Below are 26,217 nucleotides of genomic sequence, written 5' to 3'. Positions count from 1 at the left end.
ATTGAAGAGTAAAGTGCTTCTTGTTGGCACTGTGCACGTTCATCTCATTAAATGTAATTAAACATGTTAAAACACCTATAAATTTTAAAGGTTAGCTAGTCTTATTGTAGCCTAGTTGTCCTAGGTGTTGTTGGTCTGCCTTTCCTGCAAAGTGCAAATAAGTGGCGTGCTAATTATTAAGAAATTTATATTCCCTTTGCTTATTCAAGAGCATCATCTTTCATTTTGAGAGCATGATTTATTCATTTTACTCATTCTCTAACAAGGCTTTTCCACAGGGTGCCATTCTACTGTGATTGTTCATTATACAAAAAAGTGCAAAAATGAGATGAAACATCTTGTTCTGGCTTGTCTTCCATGCCTCATAAGTTGAAGACCTGGCAAGTCCCCTGAAAATAAACGAAAGGAGCTGCACCCTTGGCCAGACATGATCAAAAATCAAAACAAATGCTGGTTTGGCTTCAAATTTTTACCCTGATGGAGCACGATCAAACACGTTTCAAACCTTAGTCACTATGAATACCCTGTTTAAAGAAGTTCAAACATGACTGAAGACTACAAATACCCTAAAGTTACTACATACTATCAATGATTTTGAGAATCTGGGTGAAATTTTTTAAATCGGGTGCCGATGATGGCTGTAACTATTACGTATTCCACGTTTGTTGAAGATTCACAAAGATGGACCAAGAAGTTACCATGATGCTTCAAAATGTGTCCCAATTTGCTATTCAGGATTAAACAGGAAGGAATGGTGCTCCGTGTAAAAGTCCCATAAAGACCTAACATGTGCTTCGCATTCAGATCTTAATGTTTTATGGCAGTGGGCATCCAGTTTAATGGGTGCACTGCCGCCACCTTGTGTACCTCTTTCACATACGTATAGAGGAGCAGCTTGTCATGTGTGTAGCTGTTTCAATCTTGTGGCCACAGATGTTAAATGCAGTATTTTCCACCATATATGTTAATTTCAAATATAAATTGGAGGACTGGCTTGAATATTCTGGGGGGAAAAAATGCAACTTGGCCAGGTCTCTCGTAAAAGAGATTTTTAAAAAATTTAATAATTTAAATTTCAATTAGACTTTACCTGGTTAAACGCAAGGATATAATAAATGATCGAAGATATGATACATGTATAAATGTATTGACAATACTTAACAAAAATCTTAGGCATAATTTTTCAACTCAAAGTAAAGATGATGCAATAGGATGCCAAAAATATTTGCACACATTATAATTTCACCAACATTTATGCATTTGTTTCCCTACAACTCGCAGGTCCTTTGGCGAATTTCCACCAACAGTGGTATATGGATATACGAGGTCTGTCAATACCTCTGTTGAAAGCCTTAAGGACAAGTTGGAACATGTCCTGCTGTTAAACAATTTCTCATATACTCCCTCCACTGAAAGCCATCAAAAGCCGCCTGGATTTTACAAATGGTTATCAACACGGAGGTGTTTTTCCTGTGCCGCCGCACCGCGTCGGCTGCGTCCCGACGCGCGGACCCGTCCACACGTCTTTCATTAAAAAAAAATCTCCTTTAACAGTGGAATATCCGGATAAAATGCTGAAACCGACTTCTTCTGAAACTTCTCTGTTCTCTCACGACGTCCTGGATCAATAGAGCCTGAAATGTGGAGGTTTTCAGCTTGAAACAGGCTGATGACGCCGCCTGAGAGCGCTGAGCGACGTCTCGCACCGTGGGAAGTCCTTAAAGCGACAGAATCACCTCAAAATCTCTCATCAGCCGTTAAAATTTTCACTGAAAACCAGCTTAATTTTTTGAACCGTGTCCACTTCGATGTGTCTCACAGGTTTAGAAAAAATTTTGATCAAACAACGCGCCAGTCTCTCAGCAACTTCTCAGACAAAGGAATTCCGACGAGGGGCTGGACGACTCCTCCCACAAGGAGTGCTCACAGGCTAATGACGTCACCGACAGGCGTGGAAAAACTCACGCATGCGCACGAGGGTTCAAGCATGTCTGACGTAAAAACATATGAATGAAATCCATATAGTTTTTGAAAAAAATAAAAAGGACCGTTACTTTATTGACAGCCCTCGTAAAGTCAACCCTGGAACTGCCCTTAAAGGATTAATTCAGGCAAAGGTCAATGTCACTGAACTCAAAGGTGAAAAAATACATTTTTAAATAAAAAAAATTCACTCTTATTTTCACCAAACCTGGCAAATACGAGGTCTGTTATAAAAGTATCCGACCTTTTTATTTTATGCAAAAATATATGGATTTGATTCATATGTTTTTACGTCAGCCAAGCTTGAACCTTCGTGCGCATGCGTGAGTTTTTTCATGCCTGTCGGTTGCGTCATTCGCCTGTGGGCAGGCTTTGAGTGAGCACTGGTCCACCCCTCTCGTCGTTTTCTCATTGCAAGGAAATGGCGGAATGATTTGGGCTTTGTTCCATCAGAATATTTTCAGAAACTGTTAGAGACAGGCAGCTGGAAACCATTCGGAAAATTCATTTGGCTTTCGGTGAAAATTTTATGGGCTTCACAGAGATTAAGGATACTACTGCTTTAAGGACGGCCCACAATGGCACACGGCGCGCTACGCTCCGATCCGCGATCGACAGGTTGAAACGACCATTTCATTTCTAAACAGAAGGCTGTGTGGATCTGGGACCATCGTGTGCAATTTCTCTGGTTATCACAAGAGCTGGACATCAGCCATTTTCTGGCAGATTTCACTTTTAACAAGAGATTTTGTCATGGAAAACCGCGCGGAGGCTTCGCGCGTCATGACGGATTCGCTGATGGAGCGACACAAAGAACACCTCCGTTTTGGAGTGTCAGAGGACAAGTTGGGACATGCCTATCTCGGCTTTCAGTGGCTTACCAGTCGAATGAGTATAAGAGAAATTGTGGAGATCTGGGCATGTCCCAACTTGTCCTTTAACACTCCAAAACAGAGGTGTTCTTTGTCTCGCTCCATCAGCGAATCCGTCGTGACGCGCGAAGCCTCCGCACGGCTTTCCATGACAAAATCTCTTGGTAAAAGTGAAATCTGCCGTAAAATGGCTGATGTCCAGCTCTTGTGATAACCAGAGAAATTGCACACGAAGGTCCCGGATCCACACAGCCACCCGTTTAGAAATGAAATGGTAGTTTCAGCCTGTCGACTGCGGCTCGGAGTGCGGTGCGCCGTGCACCATTGTGGGCCGTCCTTAAAGCTGTAGTAACACTCCTTAATCTCTGTGAAGCCCATAAAATTTTCACCGAAAGCCAAATGAATTTTCCGAATGGTTTCCAGCTGCCTGTCTCTAACAGTTTCTGAAAAAATTCAGATGGAACAAAGCCCAAATCATTCCGCCATTTCCTCGCAATGAAAAAACGACGAGAGGGGTGGACCAGTGCTCACTCAAAGCCTGCCCACAGGCGAATGACGCAACCGACAGGCGTGAAAAAACTCACGCATGCGCACGAAGGTTCAAGCTTGGCTGACGTAATAACATATGAATCAAATCCATATAGTTTTGAAAAAAATAAAAAGGTCGGATACTTTTCTCACAGACCTCGTATACATGGATGTTCCGGAGTAAACATGCCAAAGGGCCAAAGGCTCACTCATCATAAAAACAATGAGCCTTATTCAGCAATGCATGACTGAACAATGTGTGCATGGATAATCTTGATGTTTGTTCTGAATAATGAATGATGACACACTTAGGTGTTACTCTTAATAATTTTTGTTAACATTTTCTGTATTCAGCAGCTGCTCTGCTTTGTGTTTCCTGATCATGTCAGATCTCACAAGCTAAGCAGGGTAGGTCCTGATCAGTGCTTGAATAGGAGGCCTCTTTGGAAGACCAGGTGCTTTGTGTTTTTCTCCATGTAGAACTGGAGCTGGGTCAGGACGGGCATCTGGTGTAAAACTTGTGCCAAATCCTTATGTGGATGTGTATGGGCTCCGCTGTGGTGACCCTGAACAAAACAGGGTTAGCTGAAAGATGAAAAACATTTTCTGTATTCAGGAGTACTAATGTGCTGTACAGTTACCAGCTGAAGAAGAAGAAAAAAAAAAAATACATGAGAGGCGATTGAGAAATGTTGAGCCTGACCCAGAAAAAGCAGGGCGTGATTCATGGTGCATGCAATAGATGGAGAACCAAGCCGTAGTGTTCATATGTCAGTGATTAAAAAAGGCCCACTGATTGGCCAGCGGCTCAGCACACTTCAGACTTAGTCTGGCTGTTTCAGGGTGCTGAGCAGTGGCACATTCCCAATACCAAAGTTCTGGTCAGAAGAAAATGGTGGATGCGTCAATGTGGATTTGCTATTGCCTAAAAATTTGGACTACATCTTGATTTCATGTTTGTAATGTTTTAAAATATCAGCTGTGTTACCCAGAAACATACCGCTGGAATTCAATGCATTGTTTCATGAAAACGATATGTTAAAGCCCGACTTTTCATGCCCTGGAACATCTGATATATACAGGTGGGAGTTATCCATGCAAGGTTAACTCTGGCAAAGGTCAGTCATTGGCATCAAAGCCATGTCTACCTGTTTGTTGACCTGCTCCTCAGGCCCTCTGGATGATTCCTACCAAGCTTGGTATCTGGATGAAGGCCAACCTTCAAATTCTGGCAAAGGTGAAGGAACTGATTTTTCAACTTGATTTGGGCAAAACACATTCAGAGGTGGATACAAGAATTACTCTGGCAAGGCCAGCCAACGTTAAAATGTTCAGGTGAAGGTTTAGGTCTTTAGGATCAAGGTTGTTGGAACCAAAGGCCAGATTACTACCAGGCATTGTTTACCAAGAATTTTATATCCTCAATAAATGTGACCACATCCTACGTACCCAACCTATCTGCCATAGCCTGTAGCGTCTTCATGCCCATGGGTACTATTTCCAAGTTACTGTTGAATGTCATACTAATTTGTATGTAATATTATAATAAATACTTTATCATCCTAGTTGGCAGATGTGCTACAAAGACTTTAAAAATTAACATCTTGACGAAAAGTTGCAGATCAATCAATCAATCAATCAATTTTTTTTTTATATAGCGCCAAATCACAACAAACAGTTGCCCCAAGGCGCTTAATGTCAAGTCAAGTCTGGGAGCATGTGCTGGTGCCATGTGTTGCTGCATCCACCACACTACCTAGGCACCTGGATGGCAACCATTCAGTCAGAAACTGATCCATGGATGAAAATGCAAAGTCGAATAAACCCTCCTTTGTTTAGGCAATGACAAAAATACAGTCTGTCATTCCAAAACCAGCATGTGAGCGCAGCATGCATGATGTTTCTCACACACTTCACCATACATGAACACACACACACGTGCCTGCAGTGGGTCAAGCCAAGTTCACAAACTTACACAGAAGTTAACATCTGCTCTCCTTCAACATGCACGAAACTTCAAGTCTTCTGACTCCCTGACGGTGGTGAGTTTTGTGAGGCGGGACAGTACCCATCTCACCCTTCCTCCCCCTCAGTCTCTCCCTTTTCTGCTACCCCCCCTTCTCGTCTTGCTTCAATATGGGCCTTTCAACATCTTTGTTAAACATGCGGCAGTGATATCAAGCTAAGAATGTCTCCGGCGTAGACAGCAGACACACAGGCACCGGAGCCTCTGGGCCAGTCGGCTGAGGAATCCACTGAAGTGAGCAGGTAAACACGGCTGCCCTTTGGATCACCACCACTACTGTGGGTGTATTCATTCATTTACTGTACTGGCTTACGCCAATCAAAGGTCATGGGGGGGGGGGTTCAGAGCTGACCACAGCAGTCATAGGGCACGAGGCAGGGTGTACACACCTTTAAAGTATCCAATTCACCTAACCTGCATGTCTTTGGAAGTGAGAGGAAACCCACACAACTATGAGGGGGGGGGGCATGCAAACTACAGACAGAAAGGACCAGTTGGGAATAGATCTCATGACCTTCTTTCTGTGAGGCAACTGTGCCACTAACCTATCATGCCACCTGTAAGAGAGATTATGTCAGTGAACAGCATTCAGATTCCCGTATCACAGCGGCTCTCCACTAGGGGTGGAGCAGGATGTAAAAGCTAAGCTTTGATATGTGCTATAGGTGTGGGGATAAAACAGGGCAAAAGAAAATACATGCTTCACTGTCTTTGAGGGGGTAAAAACAAAAATTAAAGCACATACACTCTTATCCTGGATTAGTTGAATTTACACAAAAATCTTAACAGGTTATGCTGTATTAACCTGTTTAGCGCTAACGTGTAAAATGTGATTTGCTCGTAAACTGAACAGAAGTGGAATTAAAGATCATATTGGTGGGAGGGTTGTATTATATTCAGACCTGTGTGTTTGTCAGTATGCAAACAATATAACTCCATTAAAAACACTGACATATGTGTATTAAGATATGGATAAGTTTTGTATAAATTAAGAGCAGGTTGGAGCATGCTCATATACATTGTAATACGGCAAGTACATCAAAAGGTTTTGGGGATGCACAATATTTTCGATGTATGACAACGTATATCTTATACAGCCTGCATACATGGGACATAAGTTGTAAGTTAAATGACTGTTGACACACGTTTCTTGTAAGTTACTCATAAGTCAAAATACATCTCTTGATGCTGCCCATTGATTGGCTCAAAGCTGCAGTCCTCGTGTGAACAGATCAGACTGTGACAAATATTACAACCCCAATTCCAATGAAGTTGGGACGTTGTGTAAAATGTAAATAAAAATAGAATACAATGATTTCCTCTTCAACCTACAGTTTTATGTATAAGTTTGGGCACCCCTGATAATTTTCATGATTTTCTTTTATAAATCATTGGTTGTCTGGATCAGAAATTTCAGTTAAATATATCATATAGCAGACAAACACACTGATATTTGAGAAGTTTCTAGTATTTACAGAAAGTGTGCAATAATTATTTAAACAAAATTAGGCAGGTGCATAAATTTGGGCACACATGTCATTTTATTGATTTGAATACATTTAGCACTAATTATTGGAAAACAAATTGGTTTGGTAAACTCACTGACCCTTGACCTCCTTACACAAGTGAATACAATCATGAAAAAGGGTATTTAAAGTGGCCGTTTACAAATGTTTCTCCTCTTTGCATCTCTTCTAAACAACTCTCAAATGACCTGAAAACAAAGATTGTTCAACATCACACTTTAGGGGAAGGATACAAAAAGCTATCTCAAAGATTTCAGCTGTCAGTTTCCACTGTGAGGAACATAGTGAAGAAATGGAAGACCAAAGATACAGTACTAGTTATGGCCCAAAGTGGCAGGCCAAGAAAAATCTCAGATAAGCTGAACCGAATTGACTGATTGATCATGCTGTGTGGCTATGTGGGCAGTACAGGTACTGGGAATCTTGTTAAAGTTAAGGGTCACATGGATTCCAGTCAATATCAGCAGATTCTTGAGAACAATATTAAGAATCAGTGACAAAGTTGAAGTTGCACCAGGGCTGGATCTTTCAACAAGACAACCCTAAACACAACTCCAAATCTACTAAGGCATTCATGCAGAGGAACAAGTACAATGTTCTGGAATGGCCATCCCAGTCCCCAGACTTGAATATTATTGAAAATCTGTGGTGTGATTTTAAGTGGGCTGTCCATGCTCGGAAACCAAGAAACCTGAGATGTTTTATAAAGAAGAATGGTCCAAAATACCTTCAACCAGAATCCAGAGTCTCTCTGGAAGCTATAGGAAGCATTTAGAGGCTGTTATTTCTGCAAAGGAGGATCTACTAAATATTGATGCATTTTTTTCTGTTGGGGTGCCCAAATTTATGCACCTGCCAAATTTTGTTTAAAGAATTATTGCACACTTTCTGTAAATCTGATAAACTTCAATTCACTTCTCAAATATCACTGTGTTTGTCTGCTATATGATATATTTAACTGATATTGCTGATCCAAACAACCAATGATTTATAAAATAAAATCATGGAAATCATCAGGGGTGCCCAAACTTTTACACACAACAATATATTCAATTGAATACACCAAAAAAACAAGATATTTAATGTTCACACTGATAAACTTTGTTTTTGTGCAAATATTTGCTCATTTTGAAATGGATGCCAGCAACAAGTTTCAAAAAAGCTGGGACAGTGGTATGTTTACCACTGTGTTACATCACCTTTCCTTCTAACAACACTCAATAAGCGTGGAACTGAGGACACTAATTGTTGAAGCTTTGTAGGTGGAATTCTTTCCCATTCTTGCTCGATGAACGACTTCAGTTCAACAGTCCGGGGTCTCCCTTGTCGTATTTTGCACTTCATAATGCACCACGTTTTCAATGGGTGACAGGTCTGGACTGCAGGCAGGCCAGTCTAGTACCCACACTCTTTTACTACGAAGCCACGCGTTGTAACATGGGCAGAATGTGTCTTTTCATCTTTTGTCCAGAGGACACGACGTCCATGATTTCCCAAAACAATTTAAAATATGGACTCAGACCACAGCACACTTTTCCACTTTGCATCTGTCCATTTCAAATGAGCTCGGGCCCACAGAAGGCAGCGGCGTTTCTATTGATGTATGACTTTTGCTTTGCATGGTAGAGTTTTAACTTGCACTTGTAGATGTAGCGATGAACTGTGTTAACTGACAATGGTTTTCTGAAGTGTTCCTGAGCCCACGCAGTAAGATCCTCTACACAATGATGTCGGTTTTTAATGCAGTGCCGCCTGAGGGATCGAAGGTCACAGGCATTCAATGTTGGTTTTCGGCCTTGCCGCTTACATGTAGAAAGTCCTCCAGATTGTCTGAATCTTCTGATTATATTGTGGACTGTAGATGATGGAATCCCTAAAATCCTTGCAATTGAACATTGAGAAACATTGTTCTTAAACTGTTGGACTATTTTTTCACACAGTTGTTCACAAAGTGGTGATTCTCGCCTCATCTTTGCTTGTGAATGGCTGAGCCTTTTGGGGATGTCCTTTTATACCCAATCATCAATCAATCAATCAATCAATTTTATTTATATAGCGCCAAATCACAACAAACAGTTGCCCCAAGGCGCTTTATATTGTAAGGCAAGGCCATACAATAATTACGTAAAAATCCCAATGGTCAAAATGACCCCCTGTGAGCAAGCACTTGGCAACAGTGGGAAGGAAAAACTCCCTTTTAACAGAGAGAAACCTCCAGCAGAACCAGGCTCAGGGAGGGGCAGTCTTCTGCTGGGACTGGTTGGGGCTGAGGGAGAGAACCAGGAAAAAGACATGCTGTGGAGGGGAGCAGAGATCAATCACTAATGATTAAATGCAGAGTGGTGCATACAGAGCAAAAAGAGAAAGAAACACTCAGTGCATCATGGGAACCCCCCAACAGTCCAAGTCTATAGCAGAATAACTAAGGGATGATGATCATGACACTCACCTGTTTCCAATTAACCTGTTCACCTGTGGAATGTTCCAAACAGGTGTTCTTTGAGCATTCATCAAATTTCCCAGTCTTTTGTTGCCCCTGTCCCAGCTTTTCTGAAATGTGTTGCAGGCATTTCAAACTGAGCAAATATTTGCACAAAAATAAAAATGTCTATCAGTTTGAACATTAACCCGTTTATGCCCAGATTTTTTTGGAGTTATGGAAAAAGTTGCATTAGTACCTTTAAGATTTTTTAATTGTGTGTCAAAAATGACAGTGATACACTTAGGCAACAGTTGTTGCCAGTGGGTCAAACCGGGTTAAATATCTTGTCTTTGTGGTGTATTCAACTGAATATAGGTTGAAGAGGATTTGCAAACCATTGTATTTGTTTTAATTTACATTTCACACAACGTCCGAACTTCACTGGAATTGGGGTTGTAAAACCATCCACGCACGGAGTAAATATAAAGTCTTAATCTGGCCTGTTCGTTTCATTCGGATTCATCACCACAGCCTGACAAAAACACATCCACATAATCAGAAGAAACGCCACATGACAGCGTACGGTTGCTCTATGATGTGCTCGTCAATATTTATGTGTTCTGCCTGCCAAACAAAAGGGTTCTGCTGGCGGTGGAAATGCAGACCAAACCAGACTTAACCACTCCAACTTGTACCATGCCGTGCAGCACTGACCTAGGCCACTCGGTGGTAACGGGGCTGTTAGCATGCGCTGGATAAATAATTATGGTGTGACAGTCGCATTAACGTATTCAATATGTCCAGAGTATTCAGCACATTTTTCATATGTTGGCATACGCTGGCTAAATCGTCAAGGTGTGAAACGGCCCTATTAAACACAAATATAGCAGTCGCGTATCACATTGCTATTGGTCACATAAAATTAGATCTCAGCTGACCCTGAAAGGTCATCTCAAGGTCATAACTATTTAAACCAAAACAGTTTGGAACAAATTTGGTTCAAACATTGTGGCGGGCTTATGTTAGTAAATCAATCAATCAATCAACTTTTTTCTTGTATAGCGCCAAATCACAACAAACAGTTGCCCCAAGGCGCTCCACATTGCAAGGCAAGGCCATACAATAATTATGAAACACAGTCTACGTCTAAAGCAACATAACCAAGGGATGGTCCAGGGTCACCCGATCCAGCCCTAACTATAAGCCTTAGCGAAAAGGAAAGTTTTAAGCCTAATCTTAAAAGTAGAGAGGGTATCTGTCTCCCTGATCTGAATTGGGAGCTGGTTCCACAGGAGAGGAGCCTGAAAGCTGAAGGCTCTGCCTCCCATTCTACTCTTACAAACCCTAGGAACTACAAGTAAGCCCGCAGTCTGAGAGCGAAGCGCTCTAATGGGGTAATATGGTACTACGAGGTCCCTAAGATAAGATGGGACCTGATTATTCAAAACCTTATAAGTAAGAAGAAGAATTTTAAATTCTATTCTAGCATTAACAGGAAGCCAATGAAGGGAGGCCAACACGGGTGAGATATGCTCTCTCCTGCTAGTCCCCGTCAGTACTCTAGCTGCAGCATTCTGAACCAACTGAAGGCTTTTTAGGGAACTTTTAGGACAACCTGATAATAATGAATTACAATAGTCCAGCCTAGAGGAAACAAATGCATGAATTAGTTTTTCAGCATCAGTAAATGTAATAAAGGGGTTGAACTTTGATCAGCATTGATAACTGAGTGTCCATTTTAGTTATTGTTTGATTACTTGCTTGTTTATAATATTGCAGAAAATATGAGGTACTTGCATGGCCTAAAGTTCTACAGCCATTTTACGTGTTGGAATTATCATAACAATGTGTGTCAACAGATAGTACTCGTCTCTCAACAGATTACTGAGCAGAATGTTTAGTCACATTATGATTTATAAATATGGGAATGTTTTCTTAATAAGTCTGTGTTCAGTGCTACATCGGATCCAATTTTCATCTTGATCAGTGATGTGACAACAGTCGGGCAAGTTACAAGTCACTACAAACATGAGTGTGAACAGGCCAGATAGAAATAATAAAGAAAATTAACAATGATATGAACTTTTTCCAACTGGTTTGGGTCATTACGATCCAACCTAGGGTCTTTTCCTCATATTGTGAATACATTCTTTGTATTCTGCCTGACTTTACACAAATGCTCATACAATGTCTATTGAACTATTTGTTGGGTCACAGTCAGCTTCATGCAAAGCTGTTCCTAGAAATGTAATTTCAGTCAACCTTGTTATGTCTGCACATTTGCCACATTTGCCTGTGTGTTATGCGAGTTTGATTCGGCTGTTAAGACTTTTAACTTTGAACAATCCCTCAGTGTACTGTGGCTGTATTTCTTGTTTACTTATCCTGTGTTTTGATGTCTGAACTTTTAATTCAAGCCAACCAACAGCAGGGTGGAGGTCATGTGATTGCCCCTTTCTGTTTGTAGATGCTAAACCTCCCTGCCAATGCACTTTTCATAACACCGGGCTTGGCTGCATAAAAAGTGATATAAATATCGTGCATTAGGATCGAGTGATACGACTTATTGGAATATCATCTGTGATAGCACATCAGGCAGAAAAAAACTCTTCGTGCTATCTCGGTTTAATTTTTCCATGCTTGGTGTGAAAACTGGACAGCACATTTGACATGCCAAGCAATACTCGTGTATGAATACCATGAAGCTCCTTAACCGCTGTTCAGTACACACAACCACAAGCTTGTGGAAGACAGCTGACATGACGGCTGTCCAGAAGACACTCACGGACACTGTCCACAGGTCACTGCTGAATGCTCTGGCTGTTCACAGAATTCTGGATCAAAGCATAGTAATGGAAAGTTAACTGGAGGGAAAAGTGTGGTCGGAAAAGATGCTCAAAACAACATCAGTGTGTGTAAAAAAAAAGTGAGTAAAGCTCAAAATCTCAATAACAGCTTTCATTTCCACACACACAAATGCATTGGGAATGCTGTAGAGCTGAAACAACTAAGCGAGTTAATCGATTAAAATCGATTATTAAAGTAGTTGTCAACTAATTTAGTCATCGATTAGTTGCTAAATACCTTTGTTTTACCGCAAATGTTTTGTTTCTTCCATACAATCAACCGAGCTTTGCTTTGAATCTTGAACCAATGAAGGATCGCTTCGAGCTGCTGCTTCATTGGTTTCATTTGTTTTATTTCGCTTTATCTTAATTTTTCTCCACTAAAACCCTAAAGAGCATATGTCTGTGAGGAATATTTACCTTTTTTATGTTAAACTGACCTGTTATATTCTTCTGAAACAGTTGAGAGATGTATTTTATGCTAAGGCTGATGCTAGCGCGTTAGCATGTCTATGGCGTTTTCAATGTTAAAGTTAGCATTAAGCTGCTGGTATTTCTGCATGTTCGTTCATTTGTTTTCTGTATAATAATTAATGGCTCAGCGTTTGTTGTCATAAAAGAGTCAAATGTATTACAAATTATATTTTTTTACTTATTTTTATTTATATGAGGTCTGTCAATAAATTATAGGTCTTTTTTTATTTTTTTCAAAAACTATATGGATTTCATTCATGTTTTTACGTCAGACATGCTTGAACCCTCATGCGCGAGTTTTTCCACACCTGTCGGTGATGTCATTCGCCTGTGAGCACTCCTTGTGGGAGGAGTCGTCCAGCCCCTCGTCGGAATTCCTTTGTCTGAGAAGTTGCTGAGAGACTGGCGCGTTGTTTGATCAAAATGTTTTCTAAACCTGAGAGACACATCGAAGTGGACACGGTTCGAAAAATTAAGCTGGTTTTCGGTGAAAATTTTAACGGCTGATGAGAGATTTTGAGGTGATACCGTCACTTTAAGGACTTCCCACGGAGCGAGACGTCGCGCAGCGCTCCCAGGCGCCGGCGTCAGCCTGTTTCAAGTTGAAAACTTCCACATTTCAGGCTCTATTGATCCAGGACGTCATGAGAGAACAGAGAAGTTTCAGAAGAAGTCGGTTTCAGCATTTTATCCGGATATTCCACTGTTAAAGGAGATTTTTTTAATGAAAGACGTGCGGACGGGTCCGCGCGTCGGGACGCAGCCGGCGCGGTGCTCCGGCACAGGAAAAACACCTCCGTTGGAAGCCTTAAGGACAAGTTGGAACATGTCCAGCTGTTAAACAATTTCTCCTATACTCACTCCACTGAAAGCCATCAAAAGCCGCCTGGATTTTACAAATGGTTATCAACACGGAGGTGTTTTTCCTGTGCCGCCGCACCGCGTCGGCTGCGTCCCAACACGCGGACCCGTCCACACGTCTTTCATTAAAAAAATCTCCTTTAACAGTGGAATATCTGGATAAAATGCTGAAACCGACTTCTTCTGAAACTTCTCTGTTCTCTCACGACGTCCTGGATCAATAGAGCCTGAAATGTGGAGGTTTTCAGCTTGAAACAGGCTGACGACGGCGCCTGGGAGCGCTGCGCGACGTCTCGCTCCGTGGGAAGTCCTTAAAGTGACAGTATCACCTCAAAATCTCTCATCAGCCATTAAAATTTTCACCGAAAACCAGCTTAATTTTTCGAACCGTGTCCACTTCGATGTGTCTCACAGGTTTAGAAAAAATTTTGATCAAACAAAGCGCCAGTCTCTCAGCAACTTCTCAGACAAAGGAATTCCGACGAGGGGCTGGACGACTCCTCCCACAAGGAGTGCTCACAGGCGAATGATGTCACCGACAGGCGTGGAAAAACTCACGCATGCGCACGAGGGTTCAAGCATGTCTGACGTAAAAACATATGAATGAAATCCATATAGTTTTTGAAAAAAATAAAAAGGACCTATACTTTATTGACAGACCTCGTATATTAATAATAGCAACAATAATAATAGTAATAATAACTAATAATACTACAATACAATTTTAAAGAAAGAGACATGAGTCACATGTGTCATTGTGAAATGACCACACAGTTTACAAGTTACACAGAGAATGTTGCACATATAATGAGTCAGGCTAGTTTCTGATTTAGGTTTTATGGTTAACTGGTTATGCTAATTGCTCATTTGCAGCGACAAAAATACCTCTTTTTTCACCATATATTTTATAACATTTATATGTTTCAATGTTGTTTTATGGCAACTCAGCACTTTGATAAAGCAATGCCATTTGAAATAATTATTTTTGTTCTTTATTATAAACCGTTTTATTCTTTATGATTTTATATGTCAACAGCCTAGGGACATTTGGCAATTTGTTGATTTTCAAGTGATGGAAGGAGAGAAAAATTGTTTCCCTGGCACATTTTTAAAAATTCCCCGCTAATCCGATTAATCGATTAATTGTGTCGAAACCCCATCAGATTCATCGATGATCCAAATAATCATTTGTTGCAGCTCTAGAATGCTGCACATTCTATTCCCAACCAAAACATGAAGAAAAAATTATCCAATTTGTTATTACTTTACAGAAAGTGAAGAAAAAGGAATATTAGACTGTTCAAAAAAAACAAAAAAGTGTCTGCATTTTTCTTTACAAACATTTATTGTACAGTATAAACTGAAAAATGCTTTAAGATTTAGCTTTTATGTAAATCACTGAACTAATATGTAGTTGTACAGTGCATCCATAAAGTATTCACAGTGCTTGACTTTTTCCACATTTGGTTATGTTACAGCCTATTTCCAAAATGGATAAAATTCATTTTTCCCCCTCAAAACTCACAACACCCCATAATGACGATATGAAAAAGTTTTTTTATTTTGCAAATTTATTAGAAATAATAATAACAATAATAATAATAATATAAAGAAATCACATTAACATAAGCATTCACATCCTTTGCTCAATATTTTGTTGATGCATCTTAGGCAGTAATTACAGCCTCAATGTCATGAGCTTGGTGCACCTATCTTTGGGCAGTTTTGTCCGTTCCTCTTTGCAGCACCTCTCAAGCTCCATCAGGTTGGATGAGGAGTGTCGGTGCACAGACATTTTCAGATCTCTCCAGAGATGTTCAATCAGATTCAGGTCTGGGCTCCGGCTGGGCCACTCAAGGACATTCACAGAGTTGTCCTGAAGTCACTCATTTGATATCTTGGCTGTGTGCTTAGGGTCATTGTCCTGCTGAAAGGTGAACAGTCACCCCAGTCTGAGGTCAAGAACACTCTGGAGCAGGTTTTCATCCAGGATGTCTCTGTTCTTTGCTGCATTCATCTTTCCCTCAATCCTGACTAGTCTCCCAGTTCCTGCTGCTGAAAAACATCCCCACAGCATGATGCTGCCACCACCATGCTTCACTGTAGATTAGAGATTAGATAGAACTTTACTGATCCTTTGGGAAGACTCCCTCAGGGAAATTGAGGTTCCAGCAGCACTGTATAGTAGCACACAGGGTAAGAAGCACACAAATTATCAAAGGTGAAAGTAAAAAAGAAAAACAGTCTGCTAGTTCGGTCATCCATGGGGAAAGAAAGAAGCCAGCTGAGGTGGTTCGGGCATCTGGTAAGGATGCCTCCTGGGCGCCTCCGGGAGGAGACCCCGGGAAAGACCGAGGACTCTGTGGAGAGATTATATCTCCACACTGGCCTGGGAACGCCTTGGAATCCCCCAGTCAGAGGTGGTCAATGTGGTACGGGAAAGGTAAGTCTGGGGTCCCCTGCTGGAGCTGTTGCCCCTGCAACTCGAACCCGGAAAAGCGGTTGAAGATGAGTGAGTGATATAATACCAGACACACTGATCAATACTGGTTTACTGGCTACTACGTTCCTCTCTTTCCCAACCTTTATCTTCCTGTTAATCCGGAGCAAGGGAGGTATGGTCGGGATGGTGCCTGGTTTCCTTTAAACATGTCGCCTGGCATTCAAGCTAAAGCGTTCAATCTTTGTCTCATCAGACCAGAAAATTCTGTTTCTCATGATCTGAGAGCCCTTTTGACAAACTCCAGGCAGGCTGCCATGTGCCTTATACTAGGGAGTGGCTTTAGTCTGGCCATTCTACCATACAGGCCTGATTGGTGGATTTCTGCAGAGATGGTTATTCTCTGGAAGGTTTTCCTCTCTCCACAGAGAGAAGAGAGGAGATCATTCTGTCAGAGTTGGAGCTCTGACAGAGTGACCATCAGGTTCTTGGTCACCTCCCTGACTAAGGCCCGTCTCCCCTGATCACTCAGTTTAGACGTGCAGCCAGCTGTTGATAGGTCCTGGTGGATCAGAACTTCTTCCATTTATGGACGCTGCAGGCAAATGTCCTCATTCGGAACTTTAATGCAGCAGAAATTTTTCTGTACACTTCCCCAGACTTGTGCCTTGGAATAATCCTGTTTCTGAGGTCTACACACAATTCCTTTGACTGTTTGACATGTTTGGTTTGTGCTCTGACTGTCAACTGTTGGACCTTATATGTAGACAGGTGTATGTCTTTCCAAATCATATCCAATTAACTGAATTTACCCCAGGTGGACTCCAATTAAGCTGTAGAAACATCTCAAGGATGATCAGTAGAAACAGCACCTGATGCACCTGAACTCAATTTTGAGTTACATAGTAAAGGAAAGGTTGTAAATACTTATGTACACGTGATTTCTTAGTTTTTATTTTATTTTAATAAATTTGAAAAAAAAAAATCTCAAGAAAAACTTTTTTCACATCGTCATTATGGGGTATTGTGTGTAGACATTTGAGGAAAAAAATCAATTTCATCCATTTTTGATTAAGGCTATAACATAAAATGTGGAAAAAGTGAAGCACTTTGAATACTTTCCGGATACACTGGATAACCACTGTTTCTGACAACTGCTTCACATCTGTGTTGCATGGAGTCGACCAACTTCTTGCACATGTGAACAGATATTCCAGCCCAGGACCACTAGACAACATTCCACAATTCCTCTGCATTTCTTGGTTTTACCTCAGAAACAGCATTTTTGATGTTGCCCCACTTTTCTATTGGATTAAGGTCCTGGGGATTGGGCTGGCCACTCCATAACATTAATCTTATTGGTCTATAACCAAGACGTGTTTGGGGTCACTGTATTGTTAAAACACCTATTTCAAGGGCATTTCCTCTTAGGCATAAGGTAACATGACCTCTTCAAGTATTCTGATTTATTCAAACTGATCCATGATATCTGGTATGACATAATTAGGCCCAACACCATATTATGAGAAACATCCCCATATCATGATGTGTGCTCCACCACCACGATAGTGTCTAAATACACATAAAACACTCCCACATTATATATACAGTACATGTTGGTGGTGGTGGTGGTGGGGGGGGCTTCATTTTCAGAGGTGTGCCAACTCTGAGTGTGTCTGAACTTCAGCACACAGTCAAGTTGGATGGATGAACCCTGCAGCAATCATCTAGTTCAGTCTGGGCGTCTTTGCAAAAAAAACAGACAAGGCGGCATCCAGAACTCGCTCAGAAGACCAGACAGAAGAAAACAACTTTGCACAAATTACATTTATTAGGATTGTCATTCCTCATTAAAATATATTTGGCACATAATTACAGAAGGTCAGCAGCATTCTGAGTCTATTCAACCAGATGCGATTTGCCTCAGACAACAAAACACAAGGAGCCCTTTTACCACAGTAACTACATTTTGGTGCAGTTGTTCCAACTTTAAAGACCTTTCAGCAGTTTTCCGCTCTCCCTGTATGGGATGACAGATAGGATATCCCGGAACAGAGTGAGGCCTGTCATCACTGTTGCGCAGTCGTATCAAAGTGAAGCTTTAAAATTGGTACTTATGGGGTACCCACAAGATAAATCTCTTCAACTGGGACAGTCTGCTTTTGATTTATTTCTCAGCCAATGCCACAAGAAGGCACTAACGCACTTCTCCGTTACAGTACAGGAGACCTTGGTCTGCAGAAAAAGGAACAAAAACTGCAGCGTTAGTTTGTACTCTGCTCATCCTGCCATGGGAACTTCGGACCTGGAGACAAAACGTTCCTGTTTTTCAGCAGGTTCCTGGTCTCTCATTTCGATCACATGCAAACTCCAGAACATGATTGCTGGCTAGAATTCACTGTAAACACAGTTACAGAATCCTTGGCATCTGATCTTGTGTAGAAATGAGAAGGTATGTTACTGACAGAAAGGCTTTGCTTACTACACTACTATCTTGTAACTTTCGGCAAATGACTAAAACAGTCCGTGGAGCTCCGTAACTCATTTCCTCCTCAAATATTAATCTCAATCCCCACTCTTCATGGGGACAGGCTATTCACTCCTGAGTCCTTCCTTCTGCATCCCACCAAACATTCCACTTTCTGTCCTTGTCTCCTGTTTTATAGTAAGATTTATCATTGACAGTTCCTTGTTTTCTATCATTTTATCTCAAATATCTGCTGTGCACAAATGAGGCTATACCCCATCAGAGTGCAAACAGGTTGAACATTTTACATCCTATGCCTGGAATACCACTGGCTGGATGAGCTTCCACCATGGAGGACAGCTTCTGGTGTCGCTATTACTCATTAATGGTCAATACTTGCCTCTACTGGCGGTTGGCTCTCACTACTGTATTGTATAACTTCCTGTTCCGGAGCACAGCGGTGTTTTTCTGTATCTGTTAGCTGTTTAATCTGTGCAGTTAGATTGATCTAGTTAACTAGATAACGATTTGTTTCACAGTGTAATCTTCACGTGCCTTAACTAAAGCACTCCTTCTGCTGAATCACCTCTAAATTATTTACACATTATTCACTTTGTGTGTTTTTAGGAATCCGCTAGCTTAGCGCAGCTACTAGCTCTTAGCCGGTTTAGCATGGCGGCTTCACCTGTCTCTCCCGCACTTTTCTGCTCTGGGTGTGAAATGTTTAGTTATTCCTCGGCCTCCTTTAGCAGTAATGGTACATGTAATAAGTGTAGCTTATTCGTAGCTTTGGAGGCCAGGCTGGGCGAATTGGAGACTCGGCTCCGCACTGTGGAAAATTCTACAGTTAGCCACGCCCCTGTAGTCGGTGCGGACCAAAGTAGCTTAGCCGCCGTTAGTTCACTTCCAGCAGATCCCGAGCAGCCGGGAAAGCAGGCCGACTGGGTGACTGTGAGGAGGAAGCATAGCCCTAAACAGAAGCCCCGTGTACACCGCCAACCCGTTCACATTTCTAACCGTTTTTCCCCACTCTGCGACACACCCACCGAGTATCAAACTCTGGTTATTGGCGACTCTGTTTTGAGAAATGTGAAGTTAGCGACACCAGCAACCATAGTCAATTGTCTTCCAGGGGCCAGAGCAGGCGACATTGAAGGAAATTTGAAACTGCTGGCTAAGGCTAAGCATAAATTTGGTAAGATTGTAATTCACGTCGGCAGTAATGACACCCGGTTACGCCAATCGGAGGTCACTAAAATTAACATTGAATCGGTGTGTAACTTTGCAAAAACAATGTCGGACTCTGTAGTTTTCTCTGGGCCCCTCCCCAATCGGACCGGGAGTGACATGTTTAGCCGCATGTTCTCCTTGAATTGCTGGCTGTCTGAGTGGTGTCCAAAAAATGAGGTGGGCTTCATAGATAATTGGCAAAACTTCTGGGGAAAACCTGGTCTTGTTAGGAGAGACGGCATCCATCCCGCTTTGGATGGAGCAGCTCTCATTTCTAGAAATCTGGCCAATTTTCTTAAATCCTCCAAACTGTGACTATCCAGGGTTGGGACCAGGAAGCAGAGCTGTAGTCTTACACACCTCTCTGCAGCTTCTCTCCCCCTGCCATCCCCTCATTACCCCATCCCCGTAAAGACGGTGCCTGCTCCCAGACTACCAATAACCAGCAAAAATCTATTTAAGCATAAAAATTCAAAAAGAAAAAATAATATAGCACCTTCAACTGCACCACAGACTAAAACAGTTAAATGTGGTCTATTAAACATTAAGTCTCTCTCTTCTAAGTCCCTGTTAGTAAATGATATAATAATTGATCAACATATTGATTTATTCTTCCTTACAGAAACCTGGTTACAGCAGGCTGAATATGTTAGTTTAAATGAGTCAACACCCCCGAGTCACACTAACTGTCAGAATGCTCGTAGCACGGGCCGAGGCGGAGGATTAGCAGCAATCTTCCACTCCAGCTTATTAATTAATCAAAAACCCAGACAGAGCTTTAATTCATTTGAAAGCTTGACTCTTAGTCTTGTCCATCCAAATTGGAAGTCCCAAAAACCAGTTTTATTTGTTATTATCTATCGTCCACCTGGTCGTTACTGTGAGTTTCTCTGTGAATTTTCGGACCTTTTGTCTGACTTAGTGCTTAGCTCAGATAAGATAATTATAGTGGGCGATTTTAACATCCACACAGATGCTGAGAATGACAGTCTCAACACTGCATTTAATCTATTATTAGACTCAATTGGCTTTGCTCAAAATGTAATGAGTCCACCCACCACTTTAATCAATCAATCAATCAACTTTTTTCTTGTATAGCGCCAAATCACAACAAACAGTTGCCCCAAGGCGCTCCACATTGCAAGGCAAGGCCATACAATAATTATGAAACACAGTCTACGTCTAAAGCAACATAACCAAGGGATGGTCCAGGGTCACCCGATCCAGCCCTAACTATAAGCCTTAGCGAAAAGGAAAGTTTTAAGCCTAATCTTAAAAGTAGAGAGGGTATCTGTCTCCCTGATCTGAATTGGGAGCTGGTTCCACAGGAGAGGAGCCTGAAAGCTGAAGGCTCTGCCTCCCATTCTACTCTTACAAACCCTAGGAACTACAAGTAAGCCCGCAGTCTGAGAGCGAAGCGCTCTAATGGGGTAATATGGTACTACGAGGTCCCTAAGATAAGATGGGACCTGATTATTCAAAACCTTATAAGTAAGAAGAAGAATTTTAAATTCTATTCTAGCATTAACAGGAAGCCAATGAAGGGAGGCCAACACGGGTGAGATATGCTCTCTCCTGCTAGTCCCCGTCAGTACTCTAGCTGCAGCATTCTGAACCAACTGAAGGCTTTTTAGGGAACTTTTAGGACAACCTGATAATAATGAATTACAATAGTCCAGCCTAGAGGAAACAAATGCATGAATTAGTTTTTCAGCATCACTCTGAGACAAGACCTTTCTGATTTTAGAGATATTGCGTAAATGCAAAAAGGCAGTCCTACATATTTGTTTAATATGCGCTTTGAATGACATATCCTGATCAAAAATAACTCCAAGATTTCTCACAGTATTACTAGAGATCAGGGAAATGCCATCCAGAGTAACGATCTGGTTAGACACCATGCTTCTAAGATTTGTGGGGCCAAGTACAATAACTTCAGTTTTATCTGAGTTTAAAAGCAGGAAATTAGAGGTCATCCATGTCTTTATGTCTGTAAGACAATCCTGCAGTTTAGCTAATTGGTGCGTATCCTCTGGCTTCATGGATAGATAAAGCTGGGTATCATCTGCGTAACAATGAAAATTTAAGCAATACCGTCTAATAATACTGCCCAAGGGAAGCATGTATAAAGTGAATAAAATTGGTCCTAGCACAGAACCTTGTGGAACTCCATAATTAACTTTAGTCTGTGAAGAAGATTCCCCATTTACATGAACAAACTGTAATCTATTAGACAAATATGATTCAAACCACCGCAGCGGTGGTTTGAAATCCCTGAAAACTCCCTTCTGTCTGATCATTTCTTAATAACATTTACATTTACTCTGATGGACTACTCAGCAGTGGGGAATAAGTTTCATTACACTAGACGTCTTTCAGAAAGCGCTGTAACTAGGTTTAAGGATATGATTCCTTCTTTATGTTCTCTAATGCCATATACCAACACAGTGCAGAGTAGCTACCTAAACTCTGTAAGTGAGATAGAGTATCTCATCAGTAGGTTTACATCCTCACTGAAGACAACTTTGGATGCTGTAGCTCCTCTGAAAAAGAGAGCCTTAAATCAGAAGTGCCTGACTCTGTGGTATAACTCACAAACTCGCAGCTTAAAGCAGATAACCCGTAAGTTGGAGAGGAAATGGCGTCTCACTAATTTAGAAGATCTTCACTTAGCCTGGAAAAGGAGTCTGTTGCTCTATAAAAAAGCCCTCCATAAAGCTAGGACATCTTACTACTCAACACTAATTGAAGAAAATAAGAACAACCCCAGGTTTCTTTTCAGCACTGTAGCCAGGCTGACAAAGAGTCAGAGCTCTATTGAGCCAAGTATTCCTTTAACTTTAACTAGTAATGACTTCATGACTTTCTTTGCTAATAAAATTTTAACTATTAGAGAAAAAATTACTCATAACCATCCCAAAGATGTATCATTATCTTTGGCTGCTTTCAGTGATGCCGGTATTTGGTTAGACTCTTTCTCTCCGATTGTTCTGAGTTATTTTCATTAGTTACTTCCTCCAAACAATCAACATGTCTATTAGACCCCATTCCTACCAGGCTGCTCAAGGAAGCCCTACCATTAATTAATGCTTCGATCTTAAATATGATCAATCTATCTTTATTAGTTGGCTATGTATCACAGGCTTTTAAGGTGGCAGTAATTAAACCATTACTTAAAAAGCCATCACTTGACCCAGCTATCTTAGCTAATTATAGACCAATCTCCAACCTTCCTTTTCTCTCAAAAATTCTTGAAAGGGTAGTTGTAAAACAGCTAACTGATCATCTGCAGCGGAATGGTCTATTTGAAGAGTTTCAGTCAGGTTTTAGAATTCATCATAGTACAGAAACAGCATTAGTGAAGGTTACAAATGATCGTCTTATGGCCTCAGACAGTGGACTCATCTCTGTGCTTGTTCTGTTAGACCTCAGTGCTGCTTTTGATACTGTTGACCATAAAATTTTATTACAGAGATTAGAGCATTGCCATAGGTATTAAAGGCACTGCGCTGCGGTGGTTTGAATCATATTTATCTAATAGATTACAATTTGTTCATGTAAATGGGGAATCTTCTTCACAGACTAAAGTTAATTATGGAGTTCCACAAGGTTCTGTGCTAGGACCAATTTTATTCACTTTATACATGTTTCCCTTAGGCAGTATTATTAGACGGCATTGCTTAAATTTTCATTGTTACGCAGATGATACCCAGCTTTATCTATCCATGAAGCCAGAGGACACACACCAATTAGCTAAACTGTAGGATTGTCTTACAGACATAAAGACATGGATGACCTCTAATTTCCTGCTTTTAAACTCAGATAAAACTGAAGTTATTGTACTTGGCCCCACAAATCTTAGAAACATGGTGTCTAACCAGATCCTTACTCTGGATGGCATTACCCTGACCTCTAGTAATACTGTGAGAAATCTTGGGAGTCATTTTTGATCAGGATATGTCCTTCAATGCGCATATTAAGCAAATATGTAGGACTGCTTTTTTGCATTTGCGTAATATCTCTAAAATCAGAAAGGTCTTGTCTCAGAGTGATGTTGAAAAACTAATTCATGCATTTATTTCCTCTAGGCTGGACTATTGTAATTCATTATTATCAGGGTGTCCTAAAAGTTCCCTGAAAAGCCTTCAGTTAATTCAAAATGCTGCAGCTAGAGTGCTGACGGGGACTAGAAGGAGACAGCATATCTCACCCATATTGGCCTCTCTTCATTGGCTTCCTGTTAATTCTAGAATAGAATTTAAAATTCTTCTTCTTACTTTTAAGGTTTTGAATAATCAGGTCCCATCTTATCTTAGGGACCTCATAGTACCATATCACCCCAATAGAGGGCTTCGCTCTCAGACTGCAGGCTTACTTGTAGTTCCTAGGGTTTTTAAGAGTAGAATGGGAGGCAGAGCCTTCAGCTTTCAGGCTCCTCTCCTGTGGAACCAGCTCCCAATTCAGATCAGGGAGACAGACACCCTGTCTACTTTTATGATTAGGCTTAAAACTTTCCTTTTTGCTAAAGCTTATAGTTAGGGCTGGATCAGGTGACCCTGAACCATCCCTTAGTTATGCTGCTATAGACAGACTGCTGGGGGGTTCCCATGATGCACTGAGTGTTTCTTTCTCTTTTTGCTCTGTATGCACCACTCTACATTTAATCATTAGTGATTGATCTCTGCTCCCCCTGTTGTGTGGAAGAGGAGGTACTGCTGGCCCACCACCAGAGGGCGCCCTGCCTGAAGTGCGGGCTTCAGGCAAAAGAGGGCGCTGCCGCCACGGACACAACCGGGAGTGACAGCTGTCACACATCAACTCATGACAGCTGTCACCCATCATTTCATCACTCCATAAAAGCCGGATGTCATCTCCACCTCGCTGCCGAGATATCATCTACCTGTGAAGGTAATTCTCTGCTAAACTGAAAACACTGACTAACAGTCTGAACTTCTTTGCAGCCGTTTTCCTGTAAGTGTTTCCTTATCTGTGGGATTGGCGTTTGGTGTGATCAGCGGCGGCTTCGCTTCACCCCCCCAACCAGATAAGTGGTTGACAGGAGCTGCACGTGTGTGTGATTAGAGGTGGAGGTGACTTTCCACCTTCTGACTGTTTTTGTTACTGGGTGTGTGCACACACCCACATCTCACTGTTTGTGCTCCTCGCCAGCAGTACCAGATCCGACAGTCGGGGATGGTGATCACCTGGGAATTCGGGACTTGGCGGCTCCAGTATTCTCCGGGTTCTGTGGCGGTGGAAATCGTGTGGTTCCGGCTCTTATCAGGACAGACGTCTTCTATCCTCGAGCTTGCCCACACGTCACCTTGGTGTATTGACTGCTGTCAGATTCTGTGATTGTCTGTATCATCGTTGTGCACATTCACAACATTAAATTGTTACCTTTTGGCTCATCTATTGACCGTTCATTTGCGCCCCCTGTTGTGGGTCCGTGTCACTACACTTTCCCCAACACCCCCTCCACAGCATGTCTTTCCTGGTTCTCTCCCTCAGCCCCAACCAGTCCCAGCAGAAGACTGCCCCTCCCTGAGCCTGGTTCTGCTGGAGGTTTCTTCCTGTTAAAAGGGAGTTTTTCCTTCCCACTGTAGCCAAGTGCTTGCTCACAGGGGGTCGTTTTGACCGTTGGGGTTTTTCCGTAATTATTGTATGGCCTTGCCTTACAATATAAAGCGCCTTGGGGCAATTGTTTGTTGTGATTTGGCGCTATATAAATAAAATTGATTTGATTTTGATTTGATTAATTAACAGTGTCCAGGTTTGTCGTCGTTTGTTTTCCAACTGCTCCCAGTTACTCAGGGTCAGCTGTGGTAATCGGGGTCAGCTGTGATGTCACTGGAAACGCCCAAAAAGTATTACGGCTAGCTGGCGACGAAGCTCAAAAATTTGGGAGCATTTTAGCCAAATTAAAGAGATAACATGCAATGCAAAATCAGCCAGGCAGAACTTGCCTTCCACAGGAGCACAACGGTGATGCAGGAGCATATGAGAAGGAAACATGTTGTGGCTGATGCTGACGAAGAGGGACAGTCGTCTCAGTAAGCTAATTTTCTAGTTAGCTGCTAACATTAACGTCTATAGTGAGCTACTTAATGTTAACATTAACCAGTGGTGGGCACAGCTCTGCTAATCCACTAACCACTAATTATCAAAGATAATGTTTTCATTATCGGATTAGCTTTTCAGACAACTTAACCATCATCGGACCAATTATCTTCAAATAAGTTTTCGTGCGATAATTTTTAGACCGCTAACATTTTTGCAGACATAGCTTTTAGTACTAGATGCGCAGTTCTATCCTCTACAAACAGAGGAGAGCTGGTTCTAGAAGAAACCAGCTCTACCCTCTGCAGGCAAAGGAGAACTGGTCATAGAAAAGAAAAAAAGCTCATTTCTTTTGACCCCATACTAATACGATGGCAATAGCACCCAAGTCATCCAGAGGCATACAGTTTTACGTTATGGTTAAAATTTTAACCAAACTAATTTCAGACAAGTTATTTAAATTAACGTCACGTCTGAAGTTT

The 26,217-nt window shown here is 41.5% G+C and overlaps 1 protein-coding gene and 1 long non-coding RNA gene across 2 annotated transcripts in view; both read right to left on the bottom strand.

The window, feature by feature from the left end:
- Nucleotides 1-26,217, bottom strand: part of LOC117516684 (E3 ubiquitin-protein ligase RNF43) — a 368,264-nt gene that overhangs the window by 151,720 nt on the left and 190,327 nt on the right. The gene's annotated exons all lie outside the window — the stretch shown is intronic.
- LOC117516685 lies at nucleotides 376-17,269 on the bottom strand. The gene is made up of 4 exons (XR_004562516.1): nucleotides 17,185-17,269; nucleotides 15,630-15,633; nucleotides 14,981-14,984; nucleotides 376-389 (listed from the first exon to the last, which is right to left on the bottom strand). It is a non-coding gene; the product is annotated as an uncharacterized LOC117516685 (long non-coding RNA).

Source organism: Thalassophryne amazonica, chromosome 9, assembly GCF_902500255.1.
Source record: "Thalassophryne amazonica chromosome 9, fThaAma1.1, whole genome shotgun sequence".
In the NCBI taxonomy this organism is placed as follows: Eukaryota; Metazoa; Chordata; class Actinopteri; order Batrachoidiformes; family Batrachoididae; genus Thalassophryne; species Thalassophryne amazonica.
The sequence above is the reverse complement of the archived record's forward strand: the minus strand, read 5'-3'. Positions and strand labels throughout refer to the sequence as shown.